Here is a 25,366-nt window from a genome sequence, read left to right as displayed (position 1 = left end):
GGGTGGTGGTACAGGCAGATGCACTAATAACATTTAAAAGGTTCTTAGATAGGTTCAAGCATCAGAGAAAAAACGGGGGGGTGAGTTGTGGAAAGAAAGGGTTAGATTGATCTTGGAGTGGTTATAAAGTCGCCACAAAATCGTGGGCTGAAAGGCCTGTACTGTACTGTACTGCTCGATGTTCTATATAATTGGAAGCCCATTCAAAAATTATCGACAAGGATAGTCTTCAGTTCTGGTGAAGTGTTGTTAAAAATAACTGAGAAAAGTATTATCCTCATCCCTCAGCTGAATCTTCTTTAATTGTGCTTATCACAAAGCTGTAAAGAAAGGGCCAAAATAACAAATACGGCAGAAAGTATCTGAGCATAGGAGCTGGTGCAGATACACCCAGTGAGTGTACTTATGCAGGTCAGTTCAGAGAGAGGAAACCAAGGCAGCAACAGGTTATCTGCTCTGGTGGTTTGGTGACAGGCTTCTTACCTGCCATGCAGGAAGAGTGGGTTCGGTTACCTGCAGCCATACTAACCTGCAAATGCCCAATCTTGTCTCGTTTCGAAAACTAAGCAGGCTCAGCCCTGCTCAGTACCTGGTCAGAGACCACCTGGGAGTACCAGGTACTGTAAGCTTTGGGGTAGGTTGGTAGCAAAGCACAATTACAGTGCCAGAGACCCAGGTTCAATTCTGCCACTGTTTGAACAGAGTTTCTACATTGCCCCCTGAATTAGTTGGTTTCCTCCTACATTCCAAACGACGTACAGATTAGTAGGTTAATTGGTCATGTGGGTGTACTTGGGTGGCATGAATTCATAGGGCTGGAAGGGCCTGTTATGTTGTTGTATCTAGAAATAAATAAATCAGCATCACTCGTGCAGATGGACCAACCAGTGTTAAAGTAAAAATCAAAGCAAATGTGGCAGTGTGAGTGAAACACGCTGGATTTGAACTTGCAAATATGCAAGAGGCTTTAACACTGCGGCGCTCTTACAGCAGAGAAAGAAAGGGTGAATTAACCAATTACAGAAACAGGCCCTTAAGCACATCTCGTCCATACTGAACTATTAATCTGCCTAGTTCCATTGACCTGCACCCAGATCATAGCCCTTCCTTCATACTCCTCCTATCCATGTACCTATCCAAATTTCTCTTAAATGTTAAAATCAAACCCTTCTCTAACACTTCCACTGGCTACTCACTCTCCCACTCTCTGAGTGAAGAATTTCCCCCTCATGTGTGGCTTAAACATGTCACGCTTAACCCATGACCTCTAGGTCTAGTTTAGTCAAACCTCAGTGAAAAAAGGCTGATTACATTTACTCTATGTATACCCCTCATGATTTTGTACACCTCTCTGAAGTCTCTCCTTACTTTTCTACGCTGTAAAGAATAAGGTCCTAACCTATTCAGCCTCTCTCTATAACTCAGATCCTCAAGTCCAGGCAACATCCTTATAAATTTGCTCTGCACTCCTTCAATCTTCAGATATTTCTGTGGGTAGGTGACCAGAATTGCACACACACTCCAAACTAGGTCTCATCAAAGTCTTATACAACTTCAAAATATCATCCCAAGTCCTGTATGCCATACTTTGATTTATGAAGCCCAATATGCCAAAAGCTCTCTTTATGACCTTATGTACTTGTGACACTACTTTCAAGGAATTACGGATCAATATTTACAGACCCCCCCCCCCCCCAGTACCGCTCACCATGTAAGTTCAACCCTGGTTTGTCATACCAAAGATCAAAACCTCATGCTTGTTAGCCCTTTCAGTGGCATCAACACTTGAAAGTAAATAAATTGTTTAAAGGAAAATCACTGTAGTGGTTAGCACAATGCTTTTAGTGCAGATGACCCAGGTTCAATTCCCGCTGCTGCCTGTAAGGAGTTTGTAGGTTCCCCACTGTAACCGCGTGGGTTCCTTCACATTTCAAAGATGTATCAGCTGGTAGGTCATTGTAAATTGTGCCATGATTAGGCTCAGACTAAATCAGGGGACTGCTGGGCGGCATCACTTGAAGGGCCGAAAGGACGCATTCCGCGCCATATCTCAGTAAATAAATAAATAAATAAATAAACTCCCTCGGGGACCTGTCAATCAATCAAAACCAAGATTCACCTTTGCGCTCTGTCTTGTAAATGAACTAATTTCAATGTCAATTCAATATACCTCATGCCTTAAAGGAGCATCTACTTTAAGTCATATTTTCTTGTCTTCATGAGAAAGCACTTTGTAAGTGGCATACCTGGAGCATGAGAGATTTGTTGATTAGTATAATAGAATGTTGGCAATCTTGATGGGGCAGCCTGCTGATAGCGACTGACACAGCACCGGATTCTACTAAACTGAACTGAGCTGAATATGTCTGCACTCTTTTGATTTTGTGTTTTATTTTTTGTGTTTTCTCATTTTTTTTCTCTTTTTTGCCATCTGTGTGACCTGTGTTTTTTGCACATAGAACGGGGAGGAGTTTGATGTTTTTCTCTGAACAGTTTCCAGGGTTTTCTTTGTTTCGGGGCTGTGTATGGAAAGACAATTCTCAGGGTTGTATACTGCATATGTACTTTGATAATAAATGTACTTTTAATCTTTGGATCTTTGAATCATAGATTTCTTTTGCTGAGAAATTAGCCTCAGCGTACAAATCAAATTTTCTGTTAACTTACGGTCTGAAGCATTAATATATTTTATTTCTGTTGAAATACAGAAACATAGAAACATAGAAAATGTACAGCACAGTACAGGCCCTTTGGCCCACAAAGCTATGCTGAACATGTCCCTACCTTAGAACTCCAAGGCCTTACCCATAGCCCTCTATTTTTCTAGGCTTCATGTAAAAATCCAGGAGGCTCTTAAAAGACCCTATCATATCCACCTCCACCATTCCGGCAGCCCATTCCACGCACTCACCACTCTCTGCGTAAAAAACTTTCCCCTGACACCTCCTCTGAATCTACTTCCAAGCACCTTAAAACTATGCCCTCTCGTGCTAGCCATTTCCGCCCTGGGGAAAAGCCTCCGACTATCCACAGGATCAATGCCTTTCATTATCTTGTACACCTCTATCAGGTCACCTCTCATCCTCCGTCGCTCCAAGCAGAGAAGGCCGAGTTCACGCAACCTAATCTCATAAGGCATGCTCCCCAATCCAGGCAACATCCTTGTAAATCTCCTCTGTACCCTTTCTATAGTTTTCACATCCTTCCTGTAGTGAGGTGACCAGAACTGAGCACAGTACTCCAAGTGGGGTCTGACCAGAGTCCTATCTAGCTGCAACATTACCTCTCGGCTCTTAAACTCAATCCCACGATTGATGAAGGCCAATGCACCATATGCCTTCTTAACCACAGAGTCAACCTGCTTAGCAGCTTTGAGTGTCCATAAATATCTCTTAAATAATTAAATATCTAATAATGACAGTTCAAACCTCGTATGGGAAAATTTTTAAAGTGGAGAAGCCATAACACTAGGGCAGTTCCACTCTCTAAACCTAAGAAGTCCAGATTCAGGATACATTTCGTCGATGACTATGATTTTTTCTATGCCTTATCATGCCCTCCGCTCTCCCCGAGGCGTTTCTGAACTGCCGACAGTGAGTTGGATCTTTCTGTTGATTGCATCTGCCCAGTCCAACAGTGCTGTCTGCTAATTACAATAAAGTAATAGGAAGAAATATTTCATCCTTGAAGTGGCTGGTACATTGGTAAACGGCAACCTGAAATCAATTAAAGGTTTTTCAAGTGAAATGTACTGGTACTTTGAGCAGGTTAATAATTCAAAGTGACAATTGTCTGACTCTGCAACATAAACGAAAGTCCAGATTTTGCTAACATCTGTCATTAACTTGCCAGATCTGCTTTAACAAAGAAGCAGCCAGCTCTTTAGTATTAGCTCTTATCGGAGAAATATGATACAACGGAGACATTCAATGCACTGTATCAACCGAGAAAGGATTAGAGTGACTGTTTATGTAGCAACAATTTCAGAGCGTGTCTGTGAAGAGAATTACATGTTTAGGCAGAGAAATCTTTTAGGTTCAAAACTCTCACTCAACAAACCAAAGTAGCAGATTTAATTAAAGGCTTTGGTTTTCATTCGTGATGATAACATAATAAAAATTGTTATAGAGCTGAAATTAGTCCCAGACAATAGTCAATTGTCCGACCTTGCTTTAATTTTATTTTGCATACAATGTTTGCTCCAGTCAGTGATAAAGCAATTATGCACACTGCTAATGGCAAAGAAAAGGGACAAGAAAGATGCAAACTGTCCTTTTGTATCAGATTGCTTCCAGTGAGTCAGTGGCTTCCTGGGATCCCTCTGTGATGCGACAGCAATGTCATTGCAGCTTCTCTGTTCACTTGAAAACAGAAGTTGTGCGAAGTGACTTGTGAAAGTCAAAAATCAGAATCAGAAAATGTTTTATCATTACCGACATACAGTCCTACACAAAATTGTTAGGCACATATGAATAGCTACGGTGGCTGAGACTTTTTGCACGGTGTGATAGCAATTTTATGTATTGCACTGTAATGCGGCTGCAAAATAAAACATGACATACGTGAGTGATGATAAACCAGATTCTGATGTCTTTTGTGGACGGAGAGTGGGAAAGGGTAGGGAGAGGGGAATTGTGGTTGGACAAAGGGAAAAGGAGAGCGGAGAGAGCAGGATGCCCCAGGGAGGCATTCTGTAACGATCAATGAAACAACTGCTTGGAATCAAATGACCTTGCTTGGTGGCTCAGGGCTGGGTGTGTCTGCACCCATGACAGCCCCTTCCACGGCACTCCTCTGCCACTTGTCCCACACCCCTCCCACGACGCTCCGCCCTCATCATTCCCAACATCCTTTGCTCCTGCCAGTTTCACAAACTCTTCCTCTGCTGCACATCGACACATGCAGTACTGTGCAAAATTCTTAGGCACCCGAGCTATATAGATCCCTGAGACCTCCCTCTGCACAGTTCTATATGCTGTGAAAGTTATTGTACTGCAGCAACAGCACAGTGCAATACAGAGAAAATACTAAAGTTACAATAAGAAACATGCAAAAAATAAGTAATTAGCGGAAAAACAGAGAGCACAGTAGCGAGGTAGTGTTCATTGGTTCATGGACTGTTCAGAAATCTGAAGGTGGAGGGGAATGTTCCTAAGACATTGAGGGCAAGTCTTCAGGCTTCTGCACCTCCTGCTTGATGTTAGTAATAAGAAGGGGGCATGTTCCAGGTGGTGAGGGCCCTCAATGAAAGATGCTGCCTTCAAGATGTATCACCTTTTGAAACTCTTTTTATGGTCTTTAAAATGATTAAGTGTATTGATTGAGATGAAATAGTGATAGTGTTTCCACTAGTGGAGAAGAACACAGCTAGAAGACTCTAATGCTATACACAAATTTGCCAAAGGCGCCAGTGTCATTGGGTAAATTACAGGTAGTGATGAGTCAACTAACTGAAGTGAGATAGGGCACCTGGTTGAGTGGTACTACAACCTCGCACTCACTATTAGTAAGACTAAAAAGCTGATTGTTGACTTCAGGAAGAGAAAGGGGTTCAAATATGTGCCAGTTTACATAGGGAGACTCGACTATGGAGAGAGTCAGCAGCTTTAAATTCCTGGGAGCTGACATGTTGGCTGACAACTCCTGAACCCAGCACACTGATGCTGTCACAGGGAATGAAGTCCAGCTTCTGTGCTTTCTTGGGAAATTAAGGAGGATTGGCCTGTCACTGAAGCCTCCAAAAACCTTCTACTGACGTGCTGTTGTAAGTGTCCTGACTGGTTACAGCAGGGAGGTAAGAAGGTACAGAGAGTAGTGGTGGTTGTCTGTCGTATCTGACCACGACAGGAGTATTAACATGGAATGGACATTGCGCTTGGGCAGTCCCACTCTCTCAACCTCGGATGTCTGGGTCCAGTTGCACCAGTAGTCAGCACAAGTGAGGTCTTCCTTGGTTGTGGTGGGCGTCCACGACTTATTCTGTGGCTCCTTACGTCCTTCGCTCTCCGCGAAGCATTGCACAACTGCCTCCCTGGCCATTGGATCTCACCGTTGATTTCATCTCCCCACTCCACCGGAGCTGACTTCACGTGATGGGTCAGCCATATCCCTATCTCAGCGGAGCGCGAGGCTTTCTGGCTACCCTCACCCGGTTCAGCGCGCAGGCTGGGGCTGCCGTCATGTACAAACAGCTACTTGGAGCCACAGCTGAGAGCTGAGTGTCCGGTGGGGACCGAAGGTGAGTGAGCTGCTCCAGAATGGACAAAGCAAGCCCATTCCCCAGAGGTGTTACCCCTCCTTGGACACCCCACACATCCCAAAGAGCAGCAGACCAGACTCTGTTTAGTAAATCAAAGGCACATCCCTCCCCACCATCAATAGAATCTATTGGAAACACAGCTTCAAGAAGGTACAATCTATCATCAATGTCACCTCCATTCAAACCATGTCATTGTCTTATTACCATCAAGCAGAAGGCAGGGATCCTGAAGTCCAACACCATCAGGTCAAAGAATAGTTTTTTACCTTCAGCCGTTAAGTCCTTGAATCAACCAGCACAACCCTGATAACTAGATTGCTGCAACACTATGTCTACTTTGATCACTTTGCACTCTAATTAACATTTTTGTCCTAGTTGTTGTGTTCGTGAATACTGATTATATGATGCCATGTGCCCGTGATGCTTCTGCAAGTAAGTTTATTTTTCCATTGTACCTACATGAACATATGTGTTGGCGTGTGGCCAAGTGGTTAAGGCATTTGTCTAGTTATCTGAAGGTTGCTAGTTCAAGCTTTGGCTGAGGCTGTGTGTGTGTCCTTGAGCAAGGCACTTAACCACACATTGCTCTGCGACAACTCCGGTGCCAAGCTGTATGGGTCCTAATGCCCTTCCCTTGGACAACACTGGTGGCGTGGAGAGGGGAGACTTGCAGGTTGGGCCAGTCTTCCATAAAAAAGTTACGGAACTTGGAAACTTGGAAACTTCCCAAGGTGCAAATCCATGGTCCATCGAGACTAACGGAGGCCTACACAGATAAACATGTCTTATAATTATAATAATAGACGCAACTCTAACTTTGTGACAGGAGTTCAGTGATGACCCAAATACAGAAGGAGAGACATAGAAAGACACAGAAAGAAATATTTCACTGAGTTTTAATAAGAACTGTACAGGAAAAAGGAGATATTTATAAACCCTATACCAACAGGGCCACTAACAAAAATCTCTCAAACTAACTAAAAACTAATACCATCACTGTGGCTCAAAAGCAGTAACCTAAAACTAAATTAATACCACTCCTTTAACAGTGTCTATCGAAATCACTAATCCCCTTTCCTGGAATGTGGGCTAAGGCAAGCAGAGAGCATTGTCATCAATGTGCCTTGATCAAGAGTTGACAGGACTGAAACAAAAGGAAAAGAGCTAAGTACAGTTACAAAGAAGCTCTAATTGACTGGAATGTGCTCATCCTCACATGCAGGATTGCCGTCTTCGTTCAGCTTCCCGCCTGCAAGTGTGCCCAGACTCCACGGAAGTGTCCGCAGTCGTGACACTTTGACATCCAATAATGAATTTGGAAGAAAATCCATTAACCTGTTGCAGTGGTGGGGAATTTGCTATCACAGGAGAAATTTCAGAAGAGGTTGGTCAAGCATAAGACGGAAAGGGGAGAAAGGAATAGAGAGTTACACTGATTTAGATGAAGAAAAACAGCAGTAAGCTTGGCTGGAATATAAACACCAGCATGGAGTGCTTCAATGTTCATGTAATCCTTTTTTATTGATCTGGCTAACCAGCCAATCACATCAGAGATTCTATGTTCTAATTCTTTGAGGCAGCAAAATAAACAAGACTAGTGATTAATTTTTACCACATTAAAACATTTTAATGTTTAACACTAATTTTAAATGACATTTAAAACACTTCAAAGAACATACAAACCATATGCAAAATATTAATTTTGGAGCAGTTGGATCATAAAAATTTGTAATTGTGTATATATATTAAATAATTTATGAGAAGATCTACAACGCACAAGGCCATCAAATTATTTTCTCTGACACTAGTAATTTTGTCAAATTATGATTTATTATCTCCCTTTGATTTCATGCTGAAATCTGCAATATTTGCAGAGTATTTTATAATGTGGGTGGTGTGCTGGAGCTACATCTCTACCAAAGGAGATTTAAGGCATTTCTCTCTCTGCTAACCTGCAGGTCACCCTTGGGCAAGGTGTATCCACTCCCCTCCAATTAAAGTCACATGAAGCCATGGGAGCAGGTGGTGGATAGTCGTTGAGCAGCTGGTGCAGATCACAAGTCTTGGTTAAGCGACCAAGAGTATTGATAATGGCTGGGGTTTGCCCAGAAGAGAAGAAGAAAGAAGAAAGCCCTTAACTCCCAGTGAAGTCATCGGGCACCATTAAACTGTCATTACAGCATTTTTTTTAGCAGGCTTTCTCATTTTTATGAAGCAGAGTTGCTAGCTTGACACTCAACCCAGCATGGATGGAAAGTGAGCAAGGGAGCCGGCTGGATTTGAACTCAGGAGCCTTTGCTCCAAATCCGGTGCTGGTGCCACCATGCCACCAGCCGGCACTGCCCAGAAGAAGGCAATGGCAAATCACTTCTGGAGAAAAAAATTGCCAAAACAATCATGGTGATGGATAGAGACAGATGGAAGACCATAATCACCAACGTCGTATGACATGATACATAATGATGATACTTAATAGTGATAGCATGAATTTTTTTCGATGTTTGAATAATACTCATTAGCACCCATTTTGTGTTACTGCCCAAGAACATTCCAACCAAATTCTATTTCACAGAAACCTTATGGAGCTGTGGAGGTGAAAGAAAACTCTTGTTATAAGTGACAACCATGAGAAAATCTGCAGATGCTGAAAATCCAAGGCAACATATAAAACGTTGGAGGAACTCCACAAGTCAGCCAACCTCTATGGAAATGAACAAACGGTCAATGTTTTAGGCCAAGACCCTTCATCAGGACTAGTCAACATTTTGGGCCAAAAGCCTTCGTTAAGTCGTGATAAAGTGTCTGGACCCAAAACAATGACTGCTTATTCATTTCCATAAATGCTGCCTGGCCTGCTGAGATCCTCCAGCATTTTGTGTGTGTTGCCTTGCAATAAATCATTTCCTTTTTAAGTAGGTAAGTAGTTAGCCTGAAAGCACTTAAGATGTTGAGAATTTAGAATTAAACAATATAAATTCTTCAGGCTTGCTTGTGTTTTTCATTTAGTTTGAATTGGTTTGAGTATGGACTTCAATGTACAAAATGGATGCAGATGGGATACCAGAGCAATGTTTGATAATCTGTGTAGATTCTCTCAGACCTCCATGAAAATAGTGTCCGTGGCCATTCTCTAACTGTGACCCTGGTCATAACCTCCACGTTTGTGGACATTTCTCTCTGAGTTACAGAGAAAGGTTAAACAAGTTAGGTCTTTATTCTTTGGAGCGTAGAAGGTTGGGGGGGGGGGCTTGATAGAGGTATTTAACACTATGAGGGGGATAGATAGAATTGACATGGATAGGCTTTTTCCATTGAGAGTAGGGGAGATTCAAACAAGAGGACATGAGTTGAGAGTTAGGGGGCAGAAGTTTAAGGGTAACACGAGGGGGAACTACTTTACTCAGAGAGTGGTAGCTGTGCGGAATGAGCTTCCAGTAGAAGTGGTAGAAGCAGGTTCGATATTGTCATTTTAAAAAAAAAATTGGATAGGTATATGGACAGGAAAAGAACAGAGGGTTATGGGCTGAGTGCAGGTCGGTGGGACTAGGTGAGAGTAAGCGTTTGGCATGGACTAGAAGGGCCGAGATGGCCTGTTTCCGTGCTGTAATTGTTATATGGTTATGTGAAGTTCATGCATTCCTAACCCCATTTACGTCTCTCTGTTTGGTGAGCATGCCCACACACTGAGACTGCATCGGTTTTGGCTGGTTGTTATGGCCGTTGCTTTTACTCCCAGTTGGACCCTGACGCTACTTCTCATTCCTTCCCCAGGAATTTCATAGATTACATACAGTAAACATGAAGAAGTGGGCAAGAGTAGAGAAGGTGATCAAGCTTCTGTCATCCATGCTTGACTGCTACTCAATTCATCACTGACAATACATATTATCCAATATGTCCTGCAAGCCCGCAGTTCCCACAGCATTAATCTTCCCACCCTTTAAAACTCCAGTATTTTCTTCTAACATTGTTTATTTCTCCCAAATGATATCACCTTACAATTTGTATCTAATTCATGCCCTGACTGGTAATTCATTAACTATTAATTTCCTTCAAATCTATTATTATTCCCACTGGTGGTTTATAAAGTTCTTCTTTACTTTTATCAGCAGATCTCAAGAATGTGCTCCTTACACTCAAGTCCAAATGATTAGGAATAAGTGGACCAATTTCAACCTTTTCCTAATCTGGAATCAATCATTATCCCAAAAGATTTGTATCTGGTCTATGAAACAATTCACTATCCATCATCCTAACCATACCCCTGGTGGTTTACAACAAGCCTTAGGCAACTCAACATGTCAAGAATCTTCTGAGGGGTAAAGATGGGAGCAATTTTGTAAGGCAGAGTGAGAGAAGGAAGCAGAAAACTTGGATGGGTTTCTCCTATTTCAGAATGAAGGGCTCACTGTGCATCTTCATCTGGTACAGTTGGCCACTGCACAGAATTGGAAAAAGCTGCGGAGTGTTGTAAACTCAGCCAGCTCCAGGGCACTAACCTCCCCAGCATCAAGGGCATCTTCAAAAGGTGAAGCCTCAATAGGTGGCATTCATTAAGGACCTCCACCACCCCGGACGTGCCTGCTTCTCACTACTGTCATCAAAAAGGAGGTACAAGAGCCTGAAGATACCACAATGTGCTAAGAACAGCTTCTTTCTTCCACATTCATATTCCTGAATGGACCATGAATCCTTCAGCATCAGCTTTCCTCTCTTTTTGCCTTACTTATTTATTTTTATATACGTACCATAAAATTCTGATTATTATTTATAGCATATTTTATGTATTGCAGTCTACTGTTGCCACAAAACAAAGTTCAAGATGTATATCAGTGATAATAAAGCTGATTCTGAGTTTCTGTGATAAACTAACAACACATCTTACTGAAACAATGGGTCATGGTTAGAGAATGGCCGTAAACATTGTTCTCTCAATGGCCTGGCAGATCCTGCATACATTCTAAAGCTTTACATAGATTTGGCACATTACACAACTGCTGGAAATCTGTAGAGTAAACAGATCCTGGCACCAGCTAGGATTCTGATCACACTGCCTACTAGCAGATATGCATATCGACTTCAGGAGAAAGGTATCTTATTTCCACCCGCTCATCATCAACAACACTATAGTTATTGCACTGTTTCAACAGTCAGGTGCTTGGGTTATTTTGCAGGATCTTGTGTCGGAAAACTACATCTCCTTCATTAACAAAAGTCTCAGCAGAGGACATACTTCTTGCGGCAGTCAGTACAATTCTATTTTCCTCAGGATGTACTGATGCGGTTGCTCATGCCGTCATAGAGAGTATTACTGCCGGGTTTGGTGCAGCACCCTTTTATAATTTACCAAAACTACAGTGAGCTGTCTGGTCAGCAGAAGGGGTCATTGACTGCAGTCTGCAATCACTGACGGACTTGTATGTTTGGCACCAGAAGCAAGGCAAAACTTTCAAGCTATCACCACCTCAAAGTGCAATTTCTGCAGGCTATCATCAGACAGTATTGGTCACTGCACAAACAACATATTTCACTGTATGTTTCAATATTTCAAATAAATAAAATATTTTACTCTAATCAACTTAGAAGTATCATGCTAGGGCAATGGGCATTTGAGATAGATTAGGTTGCAGGGAAGTAAGAGGAGAATTTTAATTGATCAGAACACTGGCACAGACCTAACACTCTGAATAACCAACAACTACACCAAAAGAGAATATGCAAAAAGATAGTGGTGAAATTTAGAGGACCTAATTTCAAGAACTTCAGATGGTAAACATTGGATAACAGAGAATACACTCTGTCATTCAATGACAGACTGGTTCAAGCCTACAGGAAGTCAAGAGAAACTCAAGTAAGCACGCTTTACGACAGTGGTGTGCAGAAGAGCATCTCTGAAAACACAACACATCGAATCCTGAAGTAGATGGGCAGAAGATCTCAAACATACACTGTGTGCGTATCGAACAAAGACAAGAATATTCAATGGAATCTCAGCAGACTGAAACAATCAACATGATGATTGACATTTCAACTGTAAAGAATTAACTTTTGAATAAATCTAGGTAATTTCTTTTTCTTGGAAATCATGCTAAAAACTCAAAAGCACATAAATGAATTCTGTGATACGAGCATTATGTCCTGTTTAAGATAATTTGCTGTAAGAGTGCAGTCAACAGTAATTGCAGACTTTACTGAGACCCATGTGACTGTCCATTAATAAGGTAAACTAGGATTCTGGGTAATCAGAGGGACAGGGGTCAACAAAGCTCTTTCTGTTAGATTGACTTATACTCATTTGAGAAAGCTAATATGCAGACAAATGTCCATCTTTGAAGTTGAGGATTTTCATTAGAATAACAAACTTTGTTGCTCTAATGAAATTGCACTTTGAGGACAATCTTGCTTGGAACAACCAGAAGAGTGACGTCTCCCAGCATGTCAATAAATATCCCTCAGAGTCAAATGTCAAGAATGCACCTTCTCTCATTCTTATTGAACACCTGAATGCATTTGAGCCAGGTCCACTTGAGCAATTAAAATAAATTGCAAGCCTTTTGACAAAAAAATGAGCAAATTACTCTCCAAAAATACAGAGAAGAATGCTTCCATCATAGACATGTGTGTTTATTTTACATGTTTTTGTTCTTTGTGCAAAGTGCTCCCCTCTAAAAATTTGCCATGAAAATTTTGGGCTCATATTCCTCACAATTTTCCGTTCATTAAAATAATTTAAAGAAAATAGCTGGAGTTCTCCCCCAAATTCTCGAAACAGTATCATTGCTGATCAGGAATAAAGTTGCCTTCAAGGTATATAGCTTTTTCCCTTAGTCCAGTGGGGTGAAACATAACTGATAGAAATGAGGAGATGATTTACAATATTTTATTCAGTGTATGTCATGTTGGTTTACTTTTAAACCACAATAATTGTAAAATCTATGGAACATGGCTGCCAATTTCTGTCAGATGAAATTATTGTACTCAGGTCACCAGAATGGATCTTGCTTGCATGATATGTTTTTTTTTCTACACATTAGGTGTTCGATAGTTTTCTTTTTTTAATGGGTTCAATTGGGTTTCTTTGTTTTGTCACTATTTGTAAGGAGATGAACGTCAAGGTTACATATATTATAAATGCTTTGATAATAAATGTACTTTAAACTTTGAAGGGTGAACTTACAAATCGCCAGTCTTGGAAATGAGGCTGCTCTCAAATGAGCAGAGGCTGATGCTCCCTGTGGCCTGCGATCATTGGCATTTACCACTCCAAAGGGACTGCTAATATACTCTTGAATATCAAAATGCATCAAAGTATCCCTCTTTATATCACCATCTATTTCCTTCTCCTTGGTGAATATCAGTGCAACACATTCATTAAGGACATATTAGGCTTTGTATTGGGGAATGAGCTTGACCAGGTTTTTGAAGTTTCTACCAGGAATATTGTTTGGAAATAGTTATCATAACTTACCCACTTCCTCCATCTCTAGGCATGAATCTTCTCCTGTGGTTCTTGAATTGTTGTACCCTTTCCCCAGCTACCATCTTGTTCCGAATGTATATTTCCTTGAAATTCTCCTTAGTTCTATTTGCCAAGGAAATTTCATTGCATCTTTTTAGCCCTACCTTGTTTACATCTTTCCTACATATCGTTTAAGGGCCTTGATTTATATCAGATTTCTAAGCCTTGCAAATACTTCTTTCTTTTTGACTTAAGTTACTTATCTGTGTCATCCAAGGTTCACAAAACTTGCTAACCTTATTCTTCAGTCTTGAATTCTAATTAACCGGCCTTTAAACAACTGTTTCTGACCTATTTCCTCACTAAAATATTGTAATTTGCCTTCCCCCAATTTAGCATTTTCACTCAAGGACCAGTGCTATCCTTATCTACAACTAACTTAAAACTTATGGAATTATGATCATTGTTCCACCATTGCAACTTCAATACCCAGTTAGGCACATTGCTGGGTCTAATGTGACTCCATCCTTATGTGGAACATCTACATATTGTTTCAAGAAACTCTCTTGGATGTACTATCTAATCCTGACTCCACTCAGCAATGGCACTGTGGGAATCCCAGTCAAAGTTGGGAAAGTTAAATTCACCCACTACAATAACCTTGTTGGTTTTAGCACCTTTCCATAATCTGCTTTCCATAGTCTCTCTGTATTCAGAAAATATTCACCAGGAAATTCATAACCATAGGTGGAAGTATTAGCATAACCATCCCATCAACAGACTAACAATATTAGAGCTTTTATAATAATTGAATACTTTTTAGGGGAATTATGTCAAAATAAACATCCAGAATTTTAGTCACTTATGAGTGGCCTCATCAATATCTCTTTTCCAAATTTAACGATGTCCTGCTTCTTCCAGTCTATTAGTCTACATTTGCACTATGTGAAGAAAAATACATCTCACAGCATTTGGCAGCCAAATCTTCTTAGTAAAAAGGGATAGCATTCTTGAATATGCATAGAAAGAATGATAGGTTGCTGAAAGGAACAGGGGTAGGGATTGCAGAGGCATTGTACACAATTATTCAAATCTCATTGGTACTATGGAGCTGCTAATGCTATAATGAAAACACCAATGCCCATGAATGGAAATGCCTACAAAAGGTAGTGGATATAGCCCAGTCTGTCACAGGAAAAGCACACCCACCATTGAGCTCATCTACAAGGATCACTACCATTGAAAAGCATCATCCAACATCAAGGACCCCACATTCTAGGCAATGGCCTCTTCTCACTCCTGCCATCAGGAGGGAGGGTCAGGAGCCTTAGGTCCCACACCACCAGGTTTAGGAACAGTTATTACCCTGCAAGCATCCGGCTCCTGAACCAGTGGATAGCTTCATTCACCACAACACTGAACTGATTCCACAATCTTTGAACGCACTTTCAAGAACTCTACAACTGGTGTTGTCAATACTATTTATTCTATATTTATTTATACCTTTTGTATTTGCACAATTTGTCATCTTTTGCACATTGATTGTTTGTCTTTGTGTGTAATTTTTCATTGATTCTATTGTAATTCTTTGTTCTACATGAATGGCTACAAGAATATAAATTTTGGGGTGGTATATGGTGATAATGTATAACTCTATCTCTATATCTATATCTATATATATATATACTTTTATCTATATCTAGATATATACTTTGATAATAAATTTACTTATACTTTGAACCACCATTCAAGAAGGAGTTAAAACTGAAAAATATTGGCCAGTTAACCTATCATCAGTGATGGGGAAGTTATTAAAAAACATTTTTGTGGACAGAATAAACAGGCATTGTACATGTAAAAGCCTAATCAAAAAAGCTGGCATGAATTTATTGAAGGTAAGTTATGTCTAACTTGGAGAAATCTTTGATAAATTTGGAGAGAAGGTTGATCAAAGTAAATCAGTTAATGTGCATGTGGATTTTCTGAAAGACCTACAGAAGGCTGCTGAAGATCAAATTAAGGGGAAAGTGGAGCTTTTGATATAAAATTGGCCCAGTGACAGAAAGCAAAGAGTTGTGGTGGCTGAATGTAATTTCAGCCTTGAGATGGTTTGCTCTAATCTTCCCCAAGAGTCAGTTTTAGGTTGATTACTCAACACAGTGTTTTGTAATGACTTCAGCTTGGATGTTGTGAGCGTCGTCTGAACTGCAGGCTGACTGCAAGCCCAGAGAAGACCTTCACTTGCCATCATCTGCTAAGATGCTTCTACCCATCCGGTTTGCAGGCTGTGAGACTGAGACTGTGCTCCCATAATGAACAGGTGGTGTATCATGTAGTGGACCGTAATGACATTGAGATCATTTCTGCTAAGGTCTTTTAGGACAGGAATTCTCCATAAGGATGTAGATGAGACTTTCTGCCAAATTCCTAATTAACCAATGACTCATATTGTCCTTTCTTCATCTCAAGTTAGGAAGTGTATTTTTTATTATTTGTGTTCTCCATTCTTAATTGTCTGTTCACTGAAGAAGAATTTAAGAGTTAACTGCATTGATGAGTTTAGAGTCACATGCAAGCACACAAAGCAAGCATGACAGGTTTCCTTCCCTGAAGGATATTAATGAACCAGATGTATTTTTACAAGAGTCTGGTAGCTCCATGGTTACCATCACTAATATTAGCTTGTTATTCCAGATTTATTTAATTATTTGATTTTAATTTCCTAGGCTGTCATACCAGAGTTTGAACCTATGTCTCTGGGTCTCTGATCTAGGCTTTGGTCATCTAGTAACTGCAAGACCATAAGACATAGGAGCAGAATTAGGCTATTTGTACGGTCAAGTCTGCACCATCATTCTATCATGGCTGATATGTTATTGCTTTTCTTCTGCTGTTTCCCTGTATCCTTCGACACCCTTACTAATCAAGAACCTATGAAACTCTACTTTAAAACACCCAATGGCTTGGACCCCACAGTCATCTGTGGCAATGCAATATATATAGCTAGAGTGCCTAAGGCTTCTGCACAGTACAGTGTTTGTCGATGTAGAATGGAGGGCAAGTTTGTAAATCTGGTGTGTGGGGAATGGCAGGGGTAAAGCACCATCAGAAGGGTGTGGGGCAGGTGGCAGAGAAGGAGTGTCAGGATCGGGGGCGGGGGAGCTGAGACACCAGGTAATGTCATTCAATTACAAACAATTGGTTTATTGATCTTTTCCATTACTGCTCTTTGGCCTGCTGGATTCCTCTAGCATTTTGTATGTGTCACTTGGATTTCCAGCATCTGCAGATTTTCTCCTCATGTAGTTGAAGCTTCCTTTAATATTATTCCAAATGGAATTACCTGAAATTATGACTGTTCTGTAGGTGAACCCTAACTCCTTATCATCCAAGTACCCTGATTTATCCAAGTATCCAAAAATATTTTTGTAATAGCCAATGATTGAGGTAATTAGGTAAGAATTTTATCAAATGCTCCCCATCCTCATAAGTCATTAAAATGACCCTTTGCTTGTAAGAAAAATGGTTTACATTGTTAATGACTTCTTCCATAGTCTCAGGATATCTAAAGCAGACATTGAAAAGGTTATCTTGCAGTCTGGTGAGCAAAAATAGCAAGCAAACAGTACACTACAATCTTAGTAAATAAACACTCTGTTTACATCAGGGTTTCCCAACCTGGGGTCCACAGACACTTTGGTCAATGTTAGGGGTCCATGGCATAAAAAGGTTGGGAACCCCTGGCTTACATCTTGTTAGTTGAGAGGCGAGTATCGGACCTGGGCCCGAGAGAAGGAACAAGCCGATGCTTGAGTGAACTCAGCAGGTCAGGCATCATTTATAGAGGGGAATAAACATTCAATGTTTCTGGCTGAGACCCTTCTTCAGGACTGGAAAGGAAGGGGGAAGACACCGGAATGAAAAAAGCGGTGGGAGTTGGGGGAAGAAATGGCTAAAAGGTGATAGGTGAAGCCAGGAGGGTAGGAAAGGTAAAGGGCTGGAGAGGAAGGAATTTGATCAGAGAGGAGAGTGGACCATGGGAGAAAGGGAAGGGTCCCAGGTGGAGGTGATAGGCAGGTGAGAAGAGCTAAGAGGCCAGAGTGGGAAATAGAAAAAGAAGGGAAAGGGGATGGATTTTTTTTACCAGAAAGGAGAAATTGATATTTGCGTCATCAGGTTGGAGGCTACCTAGACTGAATATAAGGAGTTGCTCATCCCACCTGAGGCTGACTGAAGTCATGCGGCTACTTTATAAGCTGTTAGAAGCAATCCATTCTTTTGTGTGCACGTGCTATTTTTAAATAGTAAAATAAAATTAGTTTCATAACTTCAATAACAGAACATACATGTTCAGAGCAGGTATTGGCTTTAACTAACTCCTGAATAGTAAATACTTCACAACTGCTGGATCTACTGCAGATGCAGCAATATCAGAATCAGGATCAGATTCACTATCACCTGCATATGTCAAGAAATTTGTTAATTTTATGGCAGCAGTACAATGAAATGCACAATAAGTAAATATAGAGGAAAAAAGTAACACACACAACATGCTGGAGGAACTGAGTAGGCCAGGCAGCACCTGTAGAAAAGAGTTCAGCCAATGTTTCAGGGTGAGACCCTTCCTCAGAACTGTCCTGATGAAGGGTCTCAGCTGGAACATTGACTGCCTTTTTCCATAGATACTCCCTGGTCTGCTGAGTACCTCCAGCATTTTGTGTGTGTTGCTCGGATTTTCAGCATCTGCAGATTTTCTCTTGTTTGTGATAGAGAAAAAAGAGTTATATTAAGTATGTATATATATCAATTACATAGGTAAGTTAAATAGTAGTGCAAAATAACAAAAATAAGAAAGTAGTGAGGTGGTGTTCGTGGCTTCAATGTCTATTTAGAAATCGGATGGCAGAGGGAAAAGTGCAGATATCAGATATGTACGAATCTTACCTTTCTAAGTGACTATGGGAACCATTTTTCTTGACAATCACTCTTTAATGGCCTCAGAGAGATTTAAAAAGAAGGGCATTAATACCTTTTTAAAAATTGCCAGACAACAGATGTAAATTCAAAAGATCATAAGATACAGGAACAGAATTAGGTCATTTGGCCTATCGAGTTTGCTCCACCATTTCATCATGGCTGATTCATTTTCCCTCTCAGCCCCAATCTCCTGCCTTCTCCCCATATCCCTTCATGTCCTGACCAATCAAGAGTCTATCAACCTCAATATACCCAAAGGCTTAGCCTCCACAGCTGCAGTTGGCAACGAATTCCACAGATTCACCACTCTGGCTAAAAAAATTCCTCCTCAACTCCATTTTAAAAGGATGCCCCTCTATTCTGAGGTTGTGTCCTCTGGTCTTAGATTCTCTCATCATAGCAAACACCATCTTCTCCCTCATTATTTGTTCCACAAGCTCTTCATATTTGGACTAAATGCTTGTTCCTTTTCAACACCACTGTAGATGAATCAATTAATTTTACAACAAGTGAAATTGAGACATAATTTCCATAAGCCCATAAGATATAGGAGCAGAATTAGGTCATTTGGCCTATCGAGTTTGCTCCACCATTTCAACATGGCTGATCCATTTCCCTCTCAACCCCAATCTCCTGCCTTCTCCCCATATCCCTTCATGCTGTGTGCAACCAAGAACCTATCAACCTCTGTCTTAAATACACATAAAGACTTGCCCTCCACAGCTGCCTTTGGAAAGGAATTCCAGAGATTCACCACTCTGGCTAATGTCAATCTATTCTTCGTCTATGACAAAAATTCTTATTGAATCTTTTTGTGGATTTGAAACCACTTTACACTATTTCATTACCAATACTTCTACATTTTGAAAACAAGTATCAATAGGATGCCACTGAAATGATTGACATTAGATAGGCCTAGAGGACTGCCAGGGATTTAGACAAGAGTGCTATGTCATATTGCCACATTATGATAAGTTATTAGAATATAAAAGATTATAAATGAACATGATAGAGTAGATGCTGCGAAGGTGCTTTCCCTCACCTAGAAATCTGCAACTGAAGTTGTTTCAGAATAAAAAGAAGCCCACTTCAGGTTGAGATGAATTTAATCTTTCAGCAGGTATGAAAGCTCAGTTTGTAGATGTACTAAACATCTGGGCCAGCATATTGATGCAATTATGGAGCATTGCAAAGATAGTGGCTATATATCATGAGGAGTTTGAGGAGAACTGGTGTATCAGCAAAGACACCTGCAAATTTCTGCAGATGTACCGTTAAAAGCATTCTGACTGGGTGCGTCACCATCTGGTATGGAGGGGCCACTGCACATGATTGGAAAAAGCTGCAGAGGGTTGTCAGCTCTGCAAGCTCCATCATTGGTACTGGACTCCCCAGCATCCAGGACACCTTCAAAAGACAATGTTGCAGAAGGTCAGGATCTATCATTAATGACCTCCACCACTCAGGACATGCCCTCTTCTCATTGCTACTATCAAGGAGGATGTACAGGAGCCTGAAGAACATACACCAATATTTCAGGAACAGTTCCTTCCCCTCTGCCAACAGATTTCTGAATAGAAAATGAACCCATGAACAACACCTCAGTATCTTTTCCTCTTTATGCACAGTCGACAATTTGGGCTGAGACCCCAGCTCTAGGCCCAAAATGCAAAACGTTGACAGTACTCTTTTCCATGGATGCTGCCTAGTCTGCTGAGTTCCTCCAGCATTTCATGTGTGTAACTTGCAGGTAATGAACATGGATACAGGAATGAGGTCAAGATAGCTGTGACATTATTGAATAGCAGAAGTTTCAATGGATTCTGCACCAATTCTTGTTTCTTTTCTCATGCTGTCATGCTCTATTGCAGGAAATCATTTTCCATCTGAAACATATTAAAATATTTTTAAAACACTATCTGAAAAATAAAGTGTATGCATCTGAATAGCAAATACGGAAAGCCTACTACAGATGTAAAATTTATTAATAAAATGGAAGTAGGCAGTGATAGTATTAAGGAGCAGAAGCAGAAAAAAACGATTTGCTGTAAGACTTGGGTCAGATATGGTCAGATATGTTTAAAGATAGAGAGATTAAGAGATTAGCTTTATTTGTCATGTGTACATTGAAACATACAGTGAAACAGTGGCATCAACAACCAACACAGTCCGAGGTTGTGCTAGGGACAGCCCACAAGTGTTGCTATGCTTCTGGTAGCAACATAACACGGCCTCAACTTAATAAACCCAACTGTGTGCATTTGGAATGTAGGGGGAGTGGGGGGAAATGGGAAGCACACAGAAAACACCCACGTGGTCAAGGGAGGACGGATAGAGGCAGTGGCAGAACTGAACCCTGCTCCCATGGTGGCTTTGCAATAGCTTTACACAAACTGCTATACTGCTGTGCTCCCTTACAAGGAAAGGTCAAGACAGAGAAGACAGTAATAATGTGTATCTGGACATAAGTTAGAGGAAGCCAAGAGCAAGTTTTTCAATGCATTAGCAAACAAGACTTCATGGGAAATCAAAGGTTCCACTGCTTTGCTGAAAGATGTAGAGGGTATCTGCCTTTCTTATCTTAAGGAATTTTTCTTTCGATTATTTACTCTATCAGCTTTACCCTGTGGTATTTTCTCCTTCTGAAACCATACATTCATTCCCATGCATTCAACAGCCCATCTGTACAATTTTACCATCAGCACTCTCTACATATGAATCTGTCCTTAGACTTTTAACTTTTTTAGACATACTGCATTTTCTACCTACAAATAAACATATACGACTAGCCGTAATCCATTAGCACACAGTGCACCAAGTGTCACAACAATATGATTTAAAAGTACTGTAAATTTTAAGATCGTATTTCAGTCACAGATATCTTGGGATTGTGAGTTCATTATTACTTAATACTTAATACTGCCAGTGTATTCTTTGGAGCACTGGGCTGTTTTGCATATTCTTCATGTTCCTAAGGAGATTGACTATAAGGAATTTATGGCTTCAGGTTGCATTCATATCAGCTGTAAGGGTCATTAAATTCTGGACTAACATTAAAATAAAAACATAAAAATTCGCCAGCCGCCAATAAAACACATGTTCCCTCCCCCCCCCCCCCAAAAAAGAAACATATTTTGTGGGTTACACAGAGTATTTCACTCAAAATTCAGATCTACATAATTCACTTGCAAAGCCACTGCTCATCAATTATAAGGTCAAGATAGATCATGGAATATTTTCTGTATCCCGCAGTGACCCGAGGGATATCCGTCTCGTTCTTTCTGCTGTTGTCCCACAAGGCTCAGATTCGCTTACTAGCTGAGTGTTAGAATGCATATAACATGTCTGTGTAGTCATGCACAGCTTTATGTTTTGGCAACTGACAATGGGAGGCTCCTGAAGGACCATCTGCCAGTGGTCTGAGTTTATGGGTGGTAGTGAGGTAACAGATACTTCTGTGACATTACATCATCCACCAGAATTTTAGTACTCATCTGAAAATGGATAACCATGATTTTCTCATTAATTAAGACTTTGCCATGATAACATTGGAAAAACATATTGCATTTCACCCTATTCCTTTGGCTTGAAATCATAAAGAATGAAAATCATTTATTATGTTACATGTTTATGCTGTTTTATTGATGCCATTATTTCTGATTGTTGTAAGATTAATGACATCCTGGTTATTCTTTTATCATACATGAAAATAAATGTGAAAGGATACAAATTCCGTTCAAGACTCATAATTCCACTCCCCATTCCCATTCCAACATGTTGGTCCATGACCTCCTCAACTACCACAGTCAGGCCACTGTCAGAATGGAGAAGCAGCACCTCATATTCTCTTTGGGAAGCCTCTGACAGCATAATGGTAATTTATCTCCTCTTCCCACTCTCTCATTTTCTAGTTTCCCTCTTACCCCTTTTCTTCTCCTTATCTGCTCATCACCTCCCTCTCATGCCCCTCCATCTCAAATTTCTTCCAAGGTCCATTCTCCTCTCTTATCAGATTCCTTATTTAGTCCATAACCTTTTCCACCTATCACCTCCCATCTTCTTATTTCATCCCTCTCTCCCTACCCTTCCACCTTCCCCCTCATATGGCTTCACCTCCCATTTTATACTCCTTCCCTCCCCTGCCCCCACCTTTCCAATTCCTTCTTCTGCCTTCTTTCGCCTTTCTTTCCAGCCCTGATAAATGAATCTCAGCTCAAAAGAGGTGACATGGTATGAGAAGGTGTTGAATCATTGTGGATAGAGTAAAAAGACCCTGATGGGAGTTACTTACAGATGTCCAAACAGTATTAAGAATGTGGTCTACAAATTACAACGTGAGGTAAAAATGCATGCCAAAAGTGCTATTTTACTATAGACATGAGGGATTTCAATATGCAGGTAGATTGGGAAAAATCAGGTTGGTGCTGGATTCCGAGAGGGGGAATTTCAAGAATGCCTGTGAGATAGCTTTTTAGAGCAGCTCGTGGTTGAGCCCACTAGGGGATCAGCTACTCTGGACTGGGTGTTGTGCAATGAACCGGAATTGATTAGAAAGCTTAAAGTAAAAGAATTCTTGGGGGCAGATGATCAAATTATGATTGAATTCACCCTGAAATTTGAGGAGGAGAAGCTAAAGTCAGATGTATCAGCATTACAGTGGAATAAAGGGAATGACAGAGGCATGAGAGAGGAGTTGGCCAGAACTGATTGGGAAAGAACACTGGCAGGGATGATGGCAGAGCAGCAATGGCTGGAATTTCTGGCAGCAATTCAGAAGGCACAGGATATATACATCCCAAAGAAGAAGAAGTATTCTAAAGGCAAGATGGTATAACCATGGCCAACAAGTGAAGTCAAAGCCAACATAAAAGCCTAAGAAGGGGCATATAATAGAGCAAAGATTAGTCGGAAGTTAGAGGATTGGGAAACTTTCAAATACCAAGAGAAGGCAACTAAAAAAGTCATTAAGAAGGTAAAGATGGAATACAAAAGTAAACAAGCCAATAATATTAAGAAGGATGCCAAAAGTTTCTTCTGATACATAAAGTAAAAGAGAGGCAAGAATGGATATCAGACAGCTGGAGAGGTAGTAATGGGGGACAAGGAAATTTCAAACAAACTGAATAAGTATTTTCTATCAGTCTTCACTGTGGAAGATGTGAGTGATATGGTGAAAGTTCCAGGTATCAGGGGTGATGAAGTGTGTGAAGTTACTGTTACTGGAGAGAAGGTTCTTGGGAAACTGTAAGTTCTGAAGGGAGATGGGTCACCTGCTCAAGATGGTGTACACCCCAGGGTTCTGAAAAAGGTGGCTGAAGAGATTGTGGTGGGACTAGTAATGATCTTCCTTGAATCACTGGATTCTGGATTGGTTCCTGAAGACTGTAAAATTACAAATGTCAATCCACTCTTCAAGAAAGGAGAGAGGCAAACAAAAGAAAATTATAGGCCAGTTAGTCTGATCTCAGTGGTTTGGAAGATAATGGAGTCAACTGGTAAAGATGTGGTTTCAGAGTATTTTGAGGCACATGATGATAAAGGAGGACAAAGTCAACATTATATCCTTGCTTTTACATTTTAGTCCTCTTGATTGAATGCTAACATTACATTTGCCTTCCTCACTACAGATTCAACCTGCAAATTAACTTTTAGGGAATTCTGCATAAGGACTCCTAAATCCCTTTGCTTTACCAAGTTTTTTGTATTTTCTCCCCATTTAGAAAATAGTTAACCCTTTCATTTCTGTAGCCTCTCTACTTCCTCAAAGCTACCTGCCCTTCCACCTATCTTTATAGCGTCTGCAAACTTGGCAACAAAGCTATCAATTCCATCAACCAAATCATCGTCGTCGTCATGGCTATCCCTCGAGGTCAAGGATGATGGGCTTCATTCTGTTTCCACAGAGCGAAGATGCCTGTGCGTGTACTTGATGTTGCACTCCAAGAAGCACATGATACTTCACAAATCAACCAACTGATTCCAATGGCATGGAAACCACGACGATTGCAGCTGATGGATTTGTTGCAGCCTTCTTCCACCTTCACAGCCATTGAGTTCAAAGTAACTTCGCCCGCCTGAGGTTGAGGTCTTGGTTGGATTGTTCTTCATCAGGGACATTACCCTCAACCTTACCGCCATGGGTGACCCTATCAGGAGCATAGCTCCAGATGGCATCACTCTCAGGATCTCAGGAGCACACAAGCTTCTCCACCACGACAAGGTCCTGAGATCCGGAGAGCAATGCCACATTAAGTTATGTGTTAATGATCCAAAAAAAGAATTGACCCAATATAGACCCTTGTGGAACACCACTAGTCACCATCAGCCAACCAGAAAAGGCCCCTATTATTTCTACTCTTTGTCTCTTGCCACTGCTTCATCCATGCTGGAATCTTCTCTATAACACCATAGGCCCGTTAAGCAGACTCATGTGTAGCACCTTGTCAAAGTCCAAGTACAAAATCCAAAGTACAAAATCCAAGTACAAAACATCAACTGATTCTGTTTTGCCTATTCTGCTTGCTATTTCTGCAAAGAATTCCAAAAGAATGATCTTATGATCTTATGGAAACAACGACTGCTTATTCCCCTCCATAGGTGCTGCCTGACTTGTTGAGTTCCTCCAGCATTTTGTCTGTGTTGCTCTGGATTTCCAGCATCCGTGGAATCTC

The sequence above is a fragment of the Hypanus sabinus genome, chromosome 20 (genome assembly GCF_030144855.1).
Source record: "Hypanus sabinus isolate sHypSab1 chromosome 20, sHypSab1.hap1, whole genome shotgun sequence".
NCBI lineage: Eukaryota > Metazoa > Chordata > Chondrichthyes > Myliobatiformes > Dasyatidae > Hypanus > Hypanus sabinus.
This window is presented reverse-complemented; position numbering follows the sequence as displayed.